The 19,450-nt window shown below is 38.6% G+C and overlaps 1 pseudogene across 1 annotated transcript; it reads left to right on the top strand.

Annotated features, from left to right (window-relative positions):
• Positions 1-11,953: 11,953 nt before the first annotated feature.
• On the top strand, positions 11,954-13,460 carry LOC147899979 (epoxide hydrolase 2-like; annotated as a pseudogene). The gene is made up of 4 exons (XR_015541352.1): positions 11,954-12,150; positions 12,279-12,463; positions 12,585-12,832; positions 13,111-13,460. The product of XR_015541352.1 is annotated as an epoxide hydrolase 2-like (transcript).
• The last annotated feature ends 5,990 nt before the right edge of the window (positions 13,461-19,450 follow it).

Genomic DNA, 19,450 nt, shown 5'->3' with positions numbered 1-19,450 from the left:
GGTTGGCATGTTCCTTGCTGTGAGTGTTGCACCATTGAACATTGCGTTCTTCTGTTGAGGAACCATCTCAACATCATGTGTTTCATCTTGTGCATAGCACTAACACGTAGAGTGCTATAAAAGAAAGGGTTAGATACCCTAACCATAACCCTAAAGGGGTTTGTATATATTCTACATTTTCAACTAAATCTAGTGTACAATTAGTCATTTGTGGTGTTCTCTCTAGATGGTTACATTATTATGGGATTTGGATCTCACATATTTGTTTACTCTTTCAAACAAGAAATCCCAATGCTCTTTAACCCTTTAGTTAGGCATTTTATCTTGTCTCATCTACCAAGATATATTATTTATTTCTCAAAGCTTCAAAAGAAAAGACATTATTCCCATAAAAAATTTACCATTTGATATTAGAGTGATGTCAATGATCTCTAGGTTAGCATTGACTCTAGGCTTCAAGTTGTCATCACTAACTAAACAATTTCTTGAGAAAAAAGAAGTAAAATACAATGCTCTCCATATAATTGATGTGAACATACTAACAAGCACATTATGCATGAAGGAAATCTTTCACAAACTTAACCTCTCTCTAACCTAAACCAAAAGAACCCTTTCCACAAGAAATCTTAATCAAACTTCAATACCCTATGTACAAGAAACACGTAAGGTTTATACATGCTTACTTGGTTTTCAATTCCAATCCTTGCTTGCTTCTCAAATCCAAGCCATATAGTGTTCTAAGCTAGAAGTAACCACCATAAAATTGAAACCATGCTGAGGCCATAAAGAGAATCTCCTTTAGACAACAATATTCCTTATATATGCAAAAGTATGATCAAGACATTTCTTACAATGATTAGTGCTTTATTCTCTAATTCACATGCATTATTTACTTTTTGAGCATTTATAATGCCCTATTCAAACTATTCAAGTTTTCTCCAACTCAATTAAAAAGATTTCATTCTTGTGACCCCTCCCCCAATGGCCCACAAAGGTTCTCGAAGCACAGATTCTATAACATATCAACACCACAAAATATGAGAGATATATATATATATATATATATATATATTTTAACGGATTAAGAAAACCATAGGATTTATTGAAAATAAATCCCATTAAATATCTGAAGAACAAACAAGCAAACAATAATATGCACTCTTGTAAATACTTAAAGTTTAAACTCAATATTAAAGCCATTGGACATATATACTGTTTTACAAACGTTATGTGTAGTATCCAAAGTGAACCTCAATGCAAGGTTCTCTCACATGAAAGATATAACACTACACAAAAAAACAAATAAAATATATGCTTCTCTTTCTTCTTGCAAGAAACTTGCTGACCATATAGAATGCTATTTTAGTTTTCTTTTCCCCTTAATGAAAAACCCTAGAAAATCAAAGCCACCATTAGGTGACCACCTATTGATTACATAACTAGATAGTTTCTACTATAAGACTAATAACTCTTGATGAGGATTTCAAAGAATCTGATCAAGATCATTGTAATTTCTGCACGATAGTATCAGAAAAAAAACAAGCCTTCCAAAAAAGGCATAAGCATCTCCTTGGCTTTATCTCAACAACTGCATAATAATAATGATACAAGTTCTATGCCTATAGTCAAAGATTGAAACAACATGGAGTCTCTTCTCAGCATTTAATCTCTTCACTCACCTTTCTTTTGGGCCGGAAATAAAATAATCCCGTATTGTGAACAACTATTGAGTCTATAAATAATCCATCACACTTACTAAAAAACATACATGCACCACCAATCGAAGCATACATAACCAAAAATAGTCCTAAACATTATGGGCAATGTATGTTGTTTGTAGAGAAGACATTAATGTTGTAGAAATTTTGTTTACCATTTCTTAACAAAAAAGAGTGCCTGATACAAGGTGTAGAGATCAAATTTTTTGAGAAGGCTTATAAGAAAAGTTTGCATGGGACCTAGAGTTGGCACACGTGCTGGGCTCAAGTTTATTAGCCTTACCGATATGGGCCTTGGCATAGGTATGTTTATGTTAGGTACCGGAATGTAAGGTATGGCCATGGGGAAGGGGGTACCTTCTAGAGCTCCTCCCTATGATGTGTATAGATTAGGATGAGGGCCCATTGAATGAGGTAAGGTGTTCTCCCCAAAGTCCATTTGATGAGTACCCTACCCTTTGGGACTAGGTGACCAAAACCTAGGTACCCAAGGCTTAGAAGTCCTAGTAAAAGATGGTTCACCCTTGAGTCTATCTGTTGCCACATCAATAGGGCCACCCTACTGCCACATCATTCTATTAACCCACTTGAGCATCGTGTTACCATGTCACTGTATATCTACCATTTTAGCAACCCATCCAAAGGTGTCACATCATCTTATCCTGCCAACTCAACACTGACTACCATGTCACCCTGTCTAGTCAGCTACCAACTCATCTAGGCCATGTCATCAAGTGCCACATCATCTACCACATAGGACTGCCAGCTCAGCACTACCATGTGGCAATCCCCTATCAAGCACACTTACCTCTTGCACATGCACTACATATGCACCTAGCTGCCACATCAGGGCTCCATTGGCACAAACTTGCATGTGAACACAGTGGCCACATCACTACCACATCATCACTAGCACCCTTTTTGCCCCTCCACCTAGATCAAGCCGTATCTCTTGATCCATGAAGAATTTGATTGCACTCCAAAAAGGAAAAACACTCAAATTTTTGTGCTCTACGCGGTCATCACATCATGTGCACATTTCAGTGCAAGTATGATAAACTTTTGAGCCTCGGTGACAAATCCACTTCTTACGTGCACATCGACCTCTACATCGACACATCTGACCCACCACCTAAAACGAACAAAGAAAAGGAATTATTTGCTACTTTTTCATCACTCAACAATTGGTCTAGATCTAGATCAGAGTAGATTAGGTCATCCTTATAGGAGATAATCCACAAAAGCCAATCAAAGCCATGCCCAAAAATTCCTAAATAGTTCCAGTCCCTTTGCTCATATGCGGTTTCACATCATCACATTTCTTGAAACTAGACATTCCACAATTCATTAAGCAGACTTCAAAGTGTTCAAAGGCATTCACCACTAATCAGAGGGCATATTTCACATGATTTGATTTTACACAAACATGACATCATTGTAAAGGCTATTTGGCTATTTTCAAGCATTGTGCACATCATTTTAAGCCTTGTAAAGCCTCTTGGCTATTCCCAGCATCATTTGCCACAAGCCTTGTAACAGATTGGATTATATAATGCAACTCTATCTTCACCAACAGTTTAGCTTTCACTTGATACAATTAGTGTATTGCAGTTGATTTAGATAGTGATTTCACAAGCACTTTGAGTACATTTCTTGCACCATATCTACCACTAGCAACCTCAATTTGGAGGCATCTACTAAGCTAGATATCTTCAATTACGGTAAATGGAAATACCAAATGGAGACCGTTCTTGTACTTCAAGACAAATGGGAGTATGTCGATGGGTCTACACCTATACCATTGGATGATCCAACCAGTACTAGCTCTACTCCACCTGTTGCCGCAACACTAGTAGCAAGATCTATAGTTGTACCACCAGTGTTTGCACCCATAGTAGATGCTGCCATTGCCCGAGCATAGGCAAAATGGGACAAGAAACACAAATATGCATATCATTTGATCAAGTATAATGTGCACTTGTAGCAGGATCTACAGTTATACCACCAGTGTTTGCACATATATGCACATATAGTAGATCCTGCCATTGCTCGAGCATAGGTATAATGGGACAAGAAAGACAAATATGCATATCATTTGATCAAGTAGAATGTGCAAGATGTCATGCTAGGATAGCTCAACATCGTGAAGACATCAAAAGAAGCATGGGATATGTTCACAGCTCTTTATGACTCCAAGAACACTTCCAGGATTCTCACACTGAGAAACTAAATCAACCAAAGTTTACACAACAGCAGTGAAACCACTCATGCTTTATATCGTCAGCAAGTTTCTTGCAAGAAGAAAGAGAAGCATATATTTTATTTGTTTTTTTGTGTAGTGTTATATCTTTCGTGTGAGAGAACCTTGCATTGAGGTTCACTTGGGATACTACACATAACATTTGTTAAATAGTATATATGTCCAATGGCTTTAATATTGAGTTTAAACTTTAAGTATTTACAAGAGTGCATATTATTATTTGCTTGTTTGTTCTTCAGATATTCTTTTCAATAATTCCTATGGTTTTCTTAATCCGTTAATATATATATATATATATATCTCTCATATTTTGTGGTGTTGATATGTTATAGAATCTGTGCTTCGGGAACCTTTGTGGACCATTGGAGGAGGGGTCACAAGAATGAAATCTTTTTAATTGAGTTGGAGAAAACTTGAATAGTTTGAATAGGGCATTATAAATGCTCAAAAAGTAAATAATGCATGTGAATTAGAGAATAAAGCACTAATCATTGTAAGAAATGTCTTGATCATACTTTTGCATATATAAGGAATACTGTTGTCCAAAGGAGATTCTCTTTATGGCTTCAGCATGGTTTCAATTTTATGGTCGTTACTTCTAGCTTAGAACACTATATGGCTTGGATTTGAGAAGCAAGCAAGGATTGGAATTGAAAACCAAGTAAGCATTATAAACCTTACGTGTTTCTTGTACATAGGGTATTGAAGTTTGATTAAGATTTCTTGTGGAAAGGGTTCTTTGGTTTAGGTTAGAGAGAGGTTAAGTTTGTGAAAGATTTCCTTCATGCATAATGTGCTTTTTAGTATGTTCACATCAATGATATGGAGAGCATTGTATTTTACTTCTTTTTGCTCAAGAAATTGTTTGTTAGTGATGACAACGTGAAGCCTAGAGTCAATGCTAACCTAGAGATCATTGACATCACTCTAATATCAAATGGTAAATTTTTTATGGGAATAATGTCTTTTCTTTTGAAGCTTTGAGAAATGAATAATATATCTTGGTAGAGAGTCAAGATAAAATGCCTACCTAAACGGTTAAAGAGCATTGGGATTTCTTGTTTGAAAGAGTAAACAAATATGTGAGATCCAAATCCCATATTAATGTAACCATCAACTCTAGGATGCCAAGTACATCTATCCCAATTCTTCATGAGGGAGTATATGGTACCCTTTCATAATTGTAAATAGGTGCCCTGCACGATGTTGAAAAATATGGGGCACGATGTTGAGTAGAAAAGCATGCAGATACACCCGATTAACCTAAGTATACAAATGATTAATGATCTAGATACTTCTCCCTCTAGAAGCATTTGCCTTTCTCTCTCTCCCTCTATATAAGCATGGCACCCTCTCCCTTCCTCTCATGCTAATTTTTCCATTCTCATCTCTCTCAGAGTCCATGTCTCTCACTCTCTCTCCCTTCCTCTCTCTCAATCATCCCCCTCTACAGCCTTTCACTCCGTGATGTGCACTCTTTCTTAGTCCCTCTATCTCTCTGTCTCTCTCTCTCTCTCTCTCTTTTCCTCTCTCTTAGTCCCTATGTCTCATTCTCTCTCCTTCCTCTCTCTAAGTCTATCTCTATAATGTTGCACTACTCAATGCACTCCTCTCACCTTATATGCTAAAAACACTAACTCAATGCACTCCTTTCACCTTATACAATTCCCTCTGTAAGTATCCCACCCAACGCTACTAGAATTTTCTTCCAAAAATTAGGAATGCAATCCAATTAATACAACATGAAAATTCTCTGTAGTTTGTAAGTTATAAAATTTTAAAATCGGAGGAGTGAATAGCATGCAATTGTAACTTGAAAGTTGAGAGAATAAGGCCCATTTCATCCTTCTTGTAGTGAAGAGAAAGGTTGGACTTGATCTAATAACATGACCTTTTGTTGGTGAATTTTCGAATATAGCATTACAAATGTATAAGCTTAAGTCAGAGACAACAAACATGTGTATTTGTGGGAGGGTGTGCATGTGCAAGCATGCATACTTAATACTTATAATGAGAACAAGGATAAGAATCCTCAAATTTCGGGTGTCTTTGTTAGTAGCTTAGTAATCCAAAAATGTTACTTTGTATTTTTGCATTCTTTATATATTGCTTTTGTGAAAAAATAAATGCCCAATTTTGATACTTCCAAAATATTTTTGAAAATAAATTCACCCATGGAACTATAAGGATATACTAAAGTACAAAAAAAAAGCCCAATTGTTGACACTTCCAAGGTATGAATGGGTCGTTAATTTTTTCCCTACTTGGGGGGACTGATTTTGGTCTAGCTTGGATTCAGAGGGGGGTTCCCATCAGATATCTTGGATGCTAGGTCAGTAGGGGTATCTCTTCCTCACCACAGTTTGCTCCTATTTGGAGAGCATCAGGAGGAAACTTCTCTTTTGGAACTCAAGCAAATTAGACTAGGCTTCTAAGGTAGTGTTTATTAACCATGTTTAGCTGGCCACAACATGGCATGTTTGCTCTTATTGGTGCAGCTCTAAGGATTGCATCAATAAGCTCAAGAGGCCTATAAGTAACTTCTTGTGGAATGGGCTAGATGGCACTACAGATTCTATTACCAGGGTGGCTTGGGAGACATTGGTCCTTCCCACAAAAGAAGGAGGTCTCAATATCATAGACTCGGACTTGTAGTGCACCATTACTTTGCAAGTCTATTGTAAGGGGAATTTTTCCTGGTTAGAAGGCTTGGAAGTATTTCTTTATTCAAAGCATAAAGGCATGTACTCCTTCTTTAGGTGGAGATTGGATGGGTAGCACTAGATGGGAATTTTTACTTCAGTCCCCCTCAAATCGCCTTTCTGTCCTCTTATGGCAACTAGTCTGAAAGCTTGGAGTAGCTTTCGAAATACTCTTTGAAGAATTACCCCAGTTTCCTTGGAAGAGATTGATAGGTAGCCCATCATGTGGAATGACAACATACTCGATAAGCATGGCAGACCACTAGGCCAATCACATTATATGCAGTGGTTGAGATGGGAGAGAGGCCCTACCTCCTCTATAAGATCCTAGAAAGCTTTTAAAAAGCTTCCAGTAAATTTCAAGTAGTAAGTCATCTCAGAGGAAGTGTAGAAAGGATTCACCAGATTGATGCAGCCATTCCCGTGGATTAGATCGACATGGATAATATGCCTATTTCTTGTAGCACTTGAATGGGAGCCTTCTCTCGATTGGGCCTTCCTCTTCAAGTTATTGATTTGCCATGACCACACAAGGATGCCTTGGTTTTTGATGTCTAGATGGGAGGTAGGTTGTCTAGATCTTTAGATGATGTTCTTTCGAGGATTTCTTTCTAGCCTATTAGGGTCAGTGGCTTTGTAGAGCATGCTGTGGATTCTTAGTGGTACCAGGATCCTAACCCACTTCTCTCAACCTTGGGTCCATGGAGATTATGTCTCTATGGTGGGGCCCAAGTCAAGTATTTGCAGTGGGACCTAGGAGAGGGGGAATGGATTGACAAAGGGCATCAAGAGAAGAGCCTCCCCTTCTTTCATTACATGATAAGTAATGCCAGGTAGTTTCAAATCAATTGAAGAGGTTAGAGACCTTCTAGAGCTCCTCATTGGGAGAATTTTCAGACTTCTTCTGATTTGTAGAAAGTTTTCTAGAGGAGACTCTTCAGAAATCCCACAAGAATAGAAAGATCACTCTATTATTTTGGCTTTCTATTCATGGTGGGATTGAAACTAATTTGTGGAGATCTAGGTTTGGGGTGGAGTCTACATGTCCTCATTGCCACTTTGTGGTGGAATCAATTCAGCATTGCTTATGGGACTACATACAAGTGAGGATCATTTGGAAGGGATTGCTATGAATTTTTAACACCTTTTCCAGGCACCCTTTCTTCATGACCTAGGGTTCAACTATTTGGATTTCCATTTCAAGCCCCGAGGTACCTTACGAGAAGCATGACTCTTCTTTGACTTTGTCGATTTGATGACACTTAGTAGAGTCATGCCCTCTAGATGATGTACCAACGTACCCTACCTTTTAGAGTGGTACATGCTTCAATAGATTCCTCCTAGGAGATTATAGCTACTAGCATTTCAGCATGGAATATCTAGAGAGCTAGATGCATAGAGGCTTTAGACCATTTCCAGGTTCTCCCCTCATACTTTGGATAGTATTTGGATGGATACTATGCATATATTGGTGGCCACTTGAATGAACATACAGGGGTCGTCTAGAGTGGTCTCTCCTAGGAGGGCTATGTTCCTTAGGGAATGGAAAGGCTCACCATTCTTCTTGGAGTCTTGTACAAGGTTGTAGTGGCATTTTCAACCTCAGCCTTGGATATTTCCTATCTCATTTTTAGAAGGATTTTTTTTTGGGCATTTTATTTCATGCTATGCATATTGTATTTCCCTTTTGAGCTTGCTCTCATGGGTTTTATTCATACTTAATAGAAGTCTTTTTCATGGGGAAAAAACAAAGAAAATTGTCACCTCTCAAATTAGAAGCATGAGTTCAAAGAAGAAGTCAAGTGAAATTGAAGCGTGAAGTTTCAATGAAGTGAATTCGACCTCATTGGAAGTTCATGTTGTCAGTATCCATGGAATGAACCAAAACGTCAACATTCTCCATCACGATAGCTCACAAGAAGTAATACCTCAACAAGCACAAAAGCACAAGTGGAAGTGAAATACAAGAAATTAGAATACAACCAAAATGACCTCCTCCCATGTCAATTATATAAGTACGAATGACAATTGTGTGAGACCAAGTATTTCCATTCCCTTTTCTTGAGTCAATGGAAAAATAGCTAGAATCATAGAAAATCATGTACCAATCATAAGAATCGTGCTCTCCCATCGGAGGAAAGTCAAAATCAATGCACATATGCGATAGTCGAGATGGAAGGAGGGTTTTCCATTAGAAAGAGCATATAAGAAAAGCAACACAATGCAAGATCAAAGAGAACTGATGAAAGGGAAGGAGGGTCTTCCATCAAAAATTGCACAGAACAAAAACAACACAATGCAAGATCAAAGAGAACCAATAAAATGGAAGGATGCCATAAATATAACTAATTTGAGGTGACATGTGCACAAATGGGGAATTTACGATGCAAACATTCAACAGAAATTTGGAGGAATTTTTTTTTCCTTTCTCATGAACTAATCTTAACTAAGACCTAGCCCTAGGGGTAGGCCAAAAGTATGTATCTTTTAACCTATTAACCACGGATGGTGGGAGGACACGTGGTAGCTTGGAGGCCAAGAGAAGGCCAAGTGTCTAGATCTCCATGTTTGATGATTGATTTGATTCTACTATTGACGAATGATTGACAATGAGGATTGGCGATTGACTTTTCAATCTAAATCTTTAGCAATCTCAAGCCCAAGCCTACATGTTGGATCTTCACAATTTTGGTGGAGCTCAAAACCTAACTTCATTGTTGTTTCAAGGTTTAGAGGAAAAATACGTATTCATTTATACCCCTAGAAATTGCATTTGATCTACAAACATAGGTTATATGTAGGGGATTGGGTTGTATTTAGTGGATATAGGTTGTATGTAGGGGATCATGCTCTATCTAGTGGACTAGTGATGCATAGTCCCAAAATTATATGAGACTACAACTAAAATGTAGATTAGTATGCTGGTGGACCCGATGATTAAAAACTAGCAAGGTGCATGATGAAAGGTCGAAAAGCATGAATAGCATTGTACAAGTTGTGCAAGAATGTATTTGGTTTTTTGGTGTGAATTCCTATGGTCATGGAGCACATCTTAAGTTTGGGAATGGGGATATAAAGAACTATTGTTGGAGTGATAGAGAACCCATGTGATATTCCAAGGCTCCTTTGAATAAGAATGTGGAGTCAAAGCACAGAGTGTGGGTATTCGAATAATAGAGGGAGAGAAATGCAACCATATGGCATCTTGTGGTGGGAAGTTAGATTCTTGAAAATATGAATTTTGTTGAGTACCCTAATGGTGGGTAGGGCAGAGTGGGAGTGGGCAAGTGATTGAAAAGATGGCAAATGGATTAGTCTAAGAGAGGTTGGAGGGATGAGCATGGAAGAACAATAGAAGGTGCGATGGAGGAGGAGGATGTGGAAAGCGAGGACGTAGTGGTGCCTATATTAAAATACAAAAAATTCACTATAGCATATGTGCATAAGGTAAAGACTTCGTAGCATGCTTCTTTTCTTGATGTCTGTAACGTCTCAACAGCCCATGTTGCCACATAATTCTCCCCCTATCTCCTTCTTGTACTCACTTGTCTCGCTCATACTACTAAATTCAGTTTGTACTATCTCGGATATATTGGCGACAATAGTACATTGCATTTACATTTTATGCAATATCAAACGGCTTCATGTTCAAATAGATAAAACCTCCACATTATTTTCATTCTAGCAAACATTAAATGTTAACACTAGATTGTACTTGATTGCACAAGTCTTCTTTTGGTGCTTAATTCTATAGATCTAGCCAAAATTTTAAATTTTATATATAATCTGTTGGCAAAAGTTTCCAAATATGTTTATTTATTATATAAAACATTGGCGAATCATGGACTTTATTTATAATTTTATAATCTTAGAGGCTAAACCTAGCTCTTTTTTTAATTTTAGTTTCAAATTGTGGCGAATATACTAAGCTTTTATTTTTATAAAAGCATATTAACTTTCACAAGCCATATAAAACTTTCGCTTATTAATGAAACTAACGTGAAAAAATCATCCCTGGATGTATGCATGTGGATATATATGATGATCTTTATAGTATGGGTGTGAAAGGTCTTATGACCTTCTTGTATATGTGTGTAGGGAAGTGAAGTGAAGATATATAGAGTTGGCATTATGGAATGAATGAAAGAGGTTCATGAGCATCTCCCTTGTGTTGGTATCTCTTCCTCCTTTGCATCTACATTCTCCTTACTCGATCAATGCATAATTGCCTTGTATGCATCCTTGAAAAAGTTGAGCTTGTTTTCCCTTGAAGCGTTAGCTCCCCTAGCCACTTCCTTAATTCTCGTGGTGAATCCGTGTTTAAGCTTTTGCGCATTGTGGACATTTTCTTCCTCCACACTTGCCTTACTTTTACCCTTGTCTTTGAGCAACCTCTTTTAGTGGTTTGCATCGAGATCTGCTTCTTAACCAAATCTATGACTTGGATGCCTTGATTTCTTTGCATGAGCCTTTGTGGTCGAGCATCTATGTAGGGCACTTGGCATTGGCATGCAAACTTCACCATGTTTCTCTTCCCCTCATAGCACTTCTGTAGGGGCACCAATTGGGACTTCTTCTTCGTGCAATGCATCTGAGGATGAAATGGTCCCTTGCCTCTATTGTCAACCATTCTCCATTGTTCTTCCTTGATGGTCTTGTCGGCAGAGACCTCCTATCCTTTGATTCTGATGAGATCCGTTGGTCCTTCTCTTTTGGGATGCCTATCGTATTCGATGAGACCTCATCTGAAGCCTCCGCATGATCACCTTCTGGCAAGACTTTTCTGTCCTCCCCGGCCAGTTTGGTGTTGGCCTGCTTCTCTGGGCAATTTTTCACAAAATGTCCCCAACTTTCTACATTCAAAGCAAGCGTATGAGAATGGCCCAAAATGCACTTGCTACGCCAAGACCAATCCATCCGAGAGCCTGACCTCTAGGTAGTCTGAGACTGGCTGGCTCCTCTCCCATAAAATCCATATTCTCCTAACGGAAAACATGGAGCGTGATGATGAAGGCACTAGTAGAACCCTCCCCAGAGTTGAAGTGAGCTTCTCGAGTGCATCTCCCAACCACGATGGTAAGTTTGGCAGCTCCACCTAGACAGGACAATCATGGAATAAGTGCTAAACGACAATGTCCATGGCACAGCAAAGTGGAATTCTCTACCCACGACTTTGTTTCTCACTTCCTAAGGAAGTGCTCACTGGTATTTGTACTCACTTGTTCGCTTGTACTTGAGTAGTTGTACTCACTTCTTTGTCTGTTGAGTCTACAATGGAGGAAATAACCCACACCTTCATTCCCACCAATGGCATCGATTTGCACATCCTGTTGTTTTGCTCCTCCATGGCTTCCCCGAAATCTGGTACTCATGGCGACAACCCAAAATCTCGATCCCTCCAAAGATTGGACCGACATGGCTGACGACCTCGTTGGTCTCCTTGATGCCATTGGAGAAGAAAAGCTACGCTGTATATCCATGGCGGATTACCTCGTTGTCCTCCTCCTTGATCCCATTCGAGAAGAAAAGGTTCTCTGCAATTCAAGCCACACTTTCTGCTCCTGTCATCTTTGTTGTCCCCTGCTCTCACATCACCAGTCGCCGGATTACAGGCCTTCGTTGTTGCAAAGGATTTTGGAGGCTTTATTGCCTATGCCCTGGGATTTCGGCATCCCCAGCGCGTCAAAGGCCTTGTGCTCTTAGGAGTCCCCTTTTTCAAGCCTACAGTTTTGCCGATGTTTATAAATCTCTTCCCTGCCGGCCACTATGTGAAGCGTTGGATGGTAAAAATCTCTCTTGCATCTCGCTTTACATGGATCGTCTTAAAGAGAAGCGCATGCGGTTCTCAGGATCGATCGCCAAGAAAGAGAAGTGGGCTTAAAAGCAGCGAACGGTCTCTTGCAGGAGCCAGGTGTACCAGAGACCGATTTCGCTAGATTTGATGTGACAACGGTGATCAAGAGGATCTACATTTTGTTCTGCGACAGTGAAATGCCGCTAGCATCCGCGAATGAGCACATCCTGGATCTCGTAAAGCCGTCGGATCCCCTCCCGGAATGGATGACAGAGAAAGATTTGGAGACCTATGCGGAGCTCTACGAGAAATCGGGCTTCAGCTATCCTATGGAAGTACCTTACAGATCCTGGACCAGGTAAGAAGGATAGCTAGAGAACTCTAATGCGTGTGAATCTGGACTCTTTCTTGTCAATCTCTTCCAGCACTTGGGAGGCTTTTCACAGTTCACTCTATGTAGCAGCCATAGTGGATTTCCTCATGGAGAACTCCTGAATCTTAAGCTCAACGTAGACAAGAATGTCAGCATTATAAGTCACTTGGTGTGCTCCTAATTGCAGCATATTTGTTACGTTAGTTGCTCACCCATTGCATTGAATTTGTAATGTGCTGACACGAAGAGGGTAATTTGTGCAGAGCCGCTGAAAAACTGAGCGCTGTAAAGGATTTCAGCATTCGAGTTCCTCTGCTGTTGGTGATTGGCAAACGTGATTATGCAGCCAACAATATAGAAGCATTGCAACAGCTCGTGCAGGCAGAACCAGACCTCTTACCTCACCTGAAAACAGTCTTCATAGAAGAAGGCACTCACTTCATGCAGGAGCAGTGCCCCAAGCAAGTGAATCAGCTCATCATAGATTTCATCTCCTCATCAGAACCCAAATGAATGGACTTTGACTACCATTCTCACCGCTCCTCGAGAAGAAAATTTTCTGCTTTTTCTCTCGGGCAGATGTTTAATTTCTTTGTATTATGAATGCACCCTTACACCCCTTTTAAGTATAAGAGCTCTTTTCTTAGCCACAAAAGTTGCTTTTTATACGAATATTGTTCTATTTGTGGGAGTTTCACTAAGCTTCGCCTTTGCAATCGATCGTGATAAAGGCAATCATAATACTTTGATGTTTTTTGAAACGTCATACATTGAAGGTTTAACTATTTTAAAGAGCAATGTTGCATAAAATACTCAATATAGTTTCACACAATCTCGAAAAGGATACACCACAGCATAAAATACGCAATATGGTTTTACACAATCTCGAAAAGGATACACCACAGCAAAAAGCTACTCCCTCCCTTTACTTCCAATTATTTTTCGTGTGCTAGTACTCTTTTTTGACGTTCTTAGCTTTTTCATCTTTATTTATGTTTAGCCTTATCTTCATCTTTTTCTAGGTCTCCTCTCTCTTTCTCTTCTTCCATATCACACCAAGGATTGCCCACGATAATTTTGGCTCCCTTGTTTCAAAAGCAACATGTGTCTTAGTATTTTGCATGTAATTTTGTTGAAAATATTAATTTTGTGAGATTTACATCAAGATAATAGCACAATAACATTTAAAAAGTAAATTAGCTATCTAAAGAAGGGATTTTAGAGTGTGGATGATGAGGTGCAAAATGGTTATCACAGCTTGGATAGGGGAGACTTTTTTTGTATCACATTTTTGAACTTTTGGTTGTATTGCTTATATTCATGTACCAAAAGAGACACAGAAAAAGCTAGATCTTCTTGGCAAAAAGGTCATATTCATTGGATATTCTCCGAATTCTAAAGGTTATAAATTCTATGATCCCTCTTCTAAGAAAGTGATAATCAATCGTGATGCCATATTCAATGAGTAGTTAATGGGAGGGGCATGGTCTACCGAGGATGCAGAGGACACTGAGTCCTTACTTTCTGTCTTTACTTTTTTATTTGATACTGATTCCACTTCTGATGTCATTACTACTCGTTCATCTGATGGCATTGCTGCTACTCCATCTGCAGAGCAATGTGTTGACAATCTTGATTTGGACCCTGCACATACACAGGCCTCTGATGATAGTGTTGATATTTATGTTGATCTGCCTATTGATTTTGAACATGGTTCTACTCATGATTGTGTTGATGACTTTGAAATCATTGATCATGTAATGGTTGCTCATGAAGACCCTACTACTTATATAGAAGCTATCGCTTCTACACAAAAGAGTCAATGGCAAGAGGCAATGGAAGCTGAATATGATTCTTTGATCTCTAAAGGTACATGGGTTTTTACTGAACTACCTCCTGGTCGCACTCTTATCAAATGTAAGCGGATTTATAAAACCAAAACTAAAGCTGATGGTTCTTTTGACAAGTTTAAAGCTCGTCTAGTTGTAAAAGAATACTCACAAATTGCAAGAGTTGATTATCATGATACTTTTTCACTCGTTGTTTGTAGCACAAGTATTCGAGTACTCTTGGCTTTTGCGACTCAATTTGATTTGGAGATTCATCAAATGGATGTAAAAACTGCTTTTCTTAATGGAGATTTTAAAGAAGAGATTTATATGGAGCAACCAGAAGGGTTCATACTTCCCAGTCAGGACCATCTTGTTTGTCGCCTTCATCGTGCTCTTTATGGTCTAAAACAAGCTTCCCGTTCTTGGTACATGAAAATTGATCAGTTTCTAACATCTCAAGGTTTCAGCTCTTGTTTCTCTGACCCCAACTTATATGCCAAACATGATGGTGCTCTTTTTGTCATTCTTGCTCTTTATGTGGATGACACCATACTTGTTTCCAACAATCTTGATTTCTTGCAACATGTCAAGAAAATCTTATTCTCAACATTTGATATGGTTGATCTTTGTGACATTCATTCATGTCTTGGTATTCAAGTTCAGCGATTTTGTCACAAGGGAATTTTGCTCCTTCAACAAACAAAATTCATTCAAGATGCAGTTCAAAAGTTTGGCTTGACGAATGCTCACTCTACGACCACTCCTTGTCTTGTGAGCTCTGTAAAAAATACTCGATTGACTCATGATGTTGAGGTTTCACATCAATCCTATGCCAATCCTGTTGGTTGCCTATACTTTGTCGGTTTGAACACTCGACCAGATATTCTTTTTACTATCAATTTTCTAGGTTAATATCTAGCTGCTCCCTCAATGCAACATTGGTCTGCAGTAAAACGTGTTCTAAAGTATTTGAAAGGCACTTTTGATTTTGGATTAGTTTATCGACGTCATACAGAATCATCTTCTGTGATGTCTCTTGATCTTTTGGGATACACAAATGCAGATTGGGCAAGCTCTCACTTCTCTATGCAGTCTACAAGCGGTAATTGCTTCTTTATCAATGGTTGCTTCGTCTCTTGGGCAAGTAAGAAGCAACGTTGTGTTGCTATTTCTACCACAGAATCTGAGTATGTAGTGGCTTCTCTAGCAGCTCGAGAATTAGTTTGGCTATGACAATTGCTTGCAAATATTGGTCATCCTCCATCATCCAGTACTCCTCTCAGATGTGATAATCAAAGTGCCATAAGTCTGGCTAAAGACTATGTTCAGCATAACAAATCCAAACATATTGCTATTCATTACCATTATGTCAGACATGAAGTGAAGAAAGGGATGATAATGATTGAACATTGTCCCACTTCTCAGATGATTGCAGATATTCTCACTAAAGGACTAAGTGAGGCACGCCTCACAGTGCTACAATCAGAACTTGGAGTTCTTGCAGCTTCTCTCTTCCAAGATTAACAGACCTATGGGTGACCTTTTGTATATAAATGCACATCTGCATTACATGCGTGTAAATAATTATACAAATGATCAACTTGTATACTTGTATATAGAAGCTCGGGTTTTTCCCTTGTGCTCCCCAAGGGTTTTTTCATCCGTAGCTAGAGACCTTTGTTTGAGTGGGGGTGTTAGAGCTATATATAGCTTGCCCTAACTTGAACTAGGTCTCACCTATATATATATAACTAGTGATCAATATGAATCAGTCTTTGGGAGTCTATTTGGTGTGTCTATCATCTCTTCTTCTTTTGTCTCAACACAAGCATGATGCCAAATAAGCAACAACGCATAATGGTAAGAAAAAATAGCATGGAAGAACATGACAATGAAGGAGTCTGACACAAACTAGATATTGTAGACACCATATGTACTCTAACATTGCAATCATCTACTTAACAAATACTATGCAACCAATGCAAGTAAAGTGACATTAGGTCAGACATTTTGCTAACTTTTCTCTATATCTAAGTTCTTTATATGGACCAATTCTCCTCAAAATGGGTGAACTACACAAGTTGCAGCACTTGAATTTGTTTAGCAATAAACTTACATAGCTAAGAAAATAGATTCCTCCTAATTTCTATGTAGTGTAGGGACCTATTGGTATTACTATTGGTGTTGTTGTCCATTCAAAAAGGAGGGAATAGATTGGTCCAAACCACCTTGTGACCTCAAGACACAATAACATAGGATCACACATTTTACCCACAAAGATCTACTAGCATGAGCATCCATTATCTGAATGAGCAGGAGCCTAGAGTATACTTGGGGGTCCCAAAGTCATAGTGACAACATCAGCCAATTTTTTGATCCCCTTCATTCCAAGGTTCCAACTCCTACTTGGCTCTACTAGTGAGAGCTAATGCTAACAAGATTATGTTCTACCAGTAGTCTGGATATGCTATTCAAGCTAGGATGGAGGGGATGAATCTCAGGTATGATGAGGGAGGGGAAAAGGGCCCAACTCTAGTGCTTCAAGGGTGCCTCTATTACATGCCCATGATTTTGGTGTGTTGAAAATTGAAAACCTTCACTTCCCATGTGGTATGCAACAAAGCATTTTAGGAACTTTATTTTTCAAATAACCTTTCCCAAGAGGGCGTCAAACCAATTGCTTCTTCCTGGAAATTGTATCATTGTAAACAAGACCCAGCTTGATGGGTGTATATAGCATCCTCTTATTGCATTTGACTATCATTTGGAGGTATTCCAATTGCAACCCTTACTCACAGACTCCAATCCCAAGGATAAGCTTTCCTAATACTAGCTACATTTGAGCTCAATTGAGCAAACTAGCTACATTTGAGCTTAATTTATTGGATTGTTGCACAATTATTGCTCTGACTAAGTTAGGAGACATTGGGAATTTGAAGAGAATCATGATGTTAGGGGAAATCAAAGAATCAAGACTAGATGCAACTCATTAATAGTCACTCTGGTGTTATCACTACTCAACTAGGGCGGTCATCAATTGGATTGTCAAAATCAATGATAGCCCACTCGAAATGATCAAATTGATAATTGCAATTTTGAACTTAGAAGTTTTACAAGTGCAATGACCAGTCTACATTGTGAAAGTTTGGACTTTGAATTTGCAAAATTAAATTGCAATCTACAAACATTAATATTCAACAAGCATTTAAGTCTAGTTAGATGGAACTTGGATAGTAGATAATAGAGTCTACATACCCGCGGTCCTTAGAGGTTAGATTGTTGTGGCCACTAGTAAGTTAGTCTTTAGGATTTTCATATTTCCTAGAATCCTATCATCTATGTATTCTTAGGCATACTTATATAATATAAGAAATAATATTATTATTATTAACATTACAAAATTTTTTCCCAAAAGTTACAGTTCTCCAAAAAGGCTTATCTTTTGTATTTCTTTGTTAAGGGAAAGTTGTTTTAATTGATATTCTATAGAAGGTCCTAATTTTTCTTTCAATTCTCTTAGAAGGCTAGTGCGCTTAACAAGGGTGCCACAACTTGCCAAAATAAACCTCAAATTAATATTATTTACCAAACTTCCATCACACCTAACATGATAGATTTGAGTAGAATGGAATAGTTAGCATGCCAATGAGTTATGATGCTTATACACAAGGACCATTATTACGTTTGAGTATTAGATCATTATAAATTTTCCATCATCTCATAAGAAGAATCCACCTTAAAGGACAAAGAAAGATCCAAAACTATGGTCATATCACTAAGTAGTCAAAGTTATGCTGAGAGCTAGTGGAATCATAGGTTACATAACATCTAGCACTCTACCCAAATGTCCATGTTGCATGTTAGGATCTTCTGAAACATTTCTAATATAAAATACCCTTTTGTATATTAACCTTTGGGTCTTAATATACATCCTTATGTATGTATAAATCTTTAAGTTGTAGAATTAATAAAAACCCATCTATTGAACTCACATATTTACTACCCAACAACCATCAATTAGCACTTGGGAAAATTTGTGGCCTTATAAGCCTTGGATGGTATGACCAAAACTGTCATGTCAATGAGCCAAATTGGAGGAACGTTGATGCTAGTTCAGAATACACCCATGACGCCAACTCCATTGCTAGAGGTTGGATAAGCTGCTTGTAAAATTGAAGTACGAGTGACAATAATCATCCAAGAGAAATATGAATGGGTGAGTCCAAGAGGGACTCCACTCCCATCTCTGCAATCTTGCCTACATCTATAGTATCTAATTTCCTTTTTATTGCGGTTTTGGCTGCTTCAACTGGTCCTGGAACATCCTATAGAGGTTGAGCCCCTAAACTGGCTCCCCTAGGAGGCGGAGGCAAACTACACTCTTCTTCATCGGCTCTAGCCTCTTTAACCTATTTCACCAATTTTCATTGCACTTCCTCTTGAACAAGACATTAGAGTAAGGCACTCTATGATGGGGAAGGACCACATACTTTCCTAATCTAGTGACTACATTGCCTTCTAGGTCAAATGCCAGATCATCATCCACTATTTGCACCATGGAAGTGTTGGGCATCTTGCTTGCCATCTTTTTCCTCTCCATCTTCTGACAATCATCTTAACACTTGTTCCTTGGGTGTCCCTCTCCCAAATAGAACAAGCAATTCATTGAGTGATTCTGCCCCATGGCCACCACCACCTCTACGCCCATGGCCTTTGCCTCTTCCACCATCCTCTCTCGACGAGGATAGTTGGGCTTTGAGTTCCTTTGCAC

The sequence above is a fragment of the Dipteris shenzhenensis genome, chromosome 7 (genome assembly GCF_047967505.1).
Source record: "Dipteris shenzhenensis isolate YYH24624 ecotype China chromosome 7, Dip_SZ_1.0, whole genome shotgun sequence".
Taxonomy (NCBI): Eukaryota; Viridiplantae; Streptophyta; class Polypodiopsida; order Gleicheniales; family Dipteridaceae; genus Dipteris; species Dipteris shenzhenensis.
This window is presented reverse-complemented; position numbering and strand designations above follow the sequence as displayed.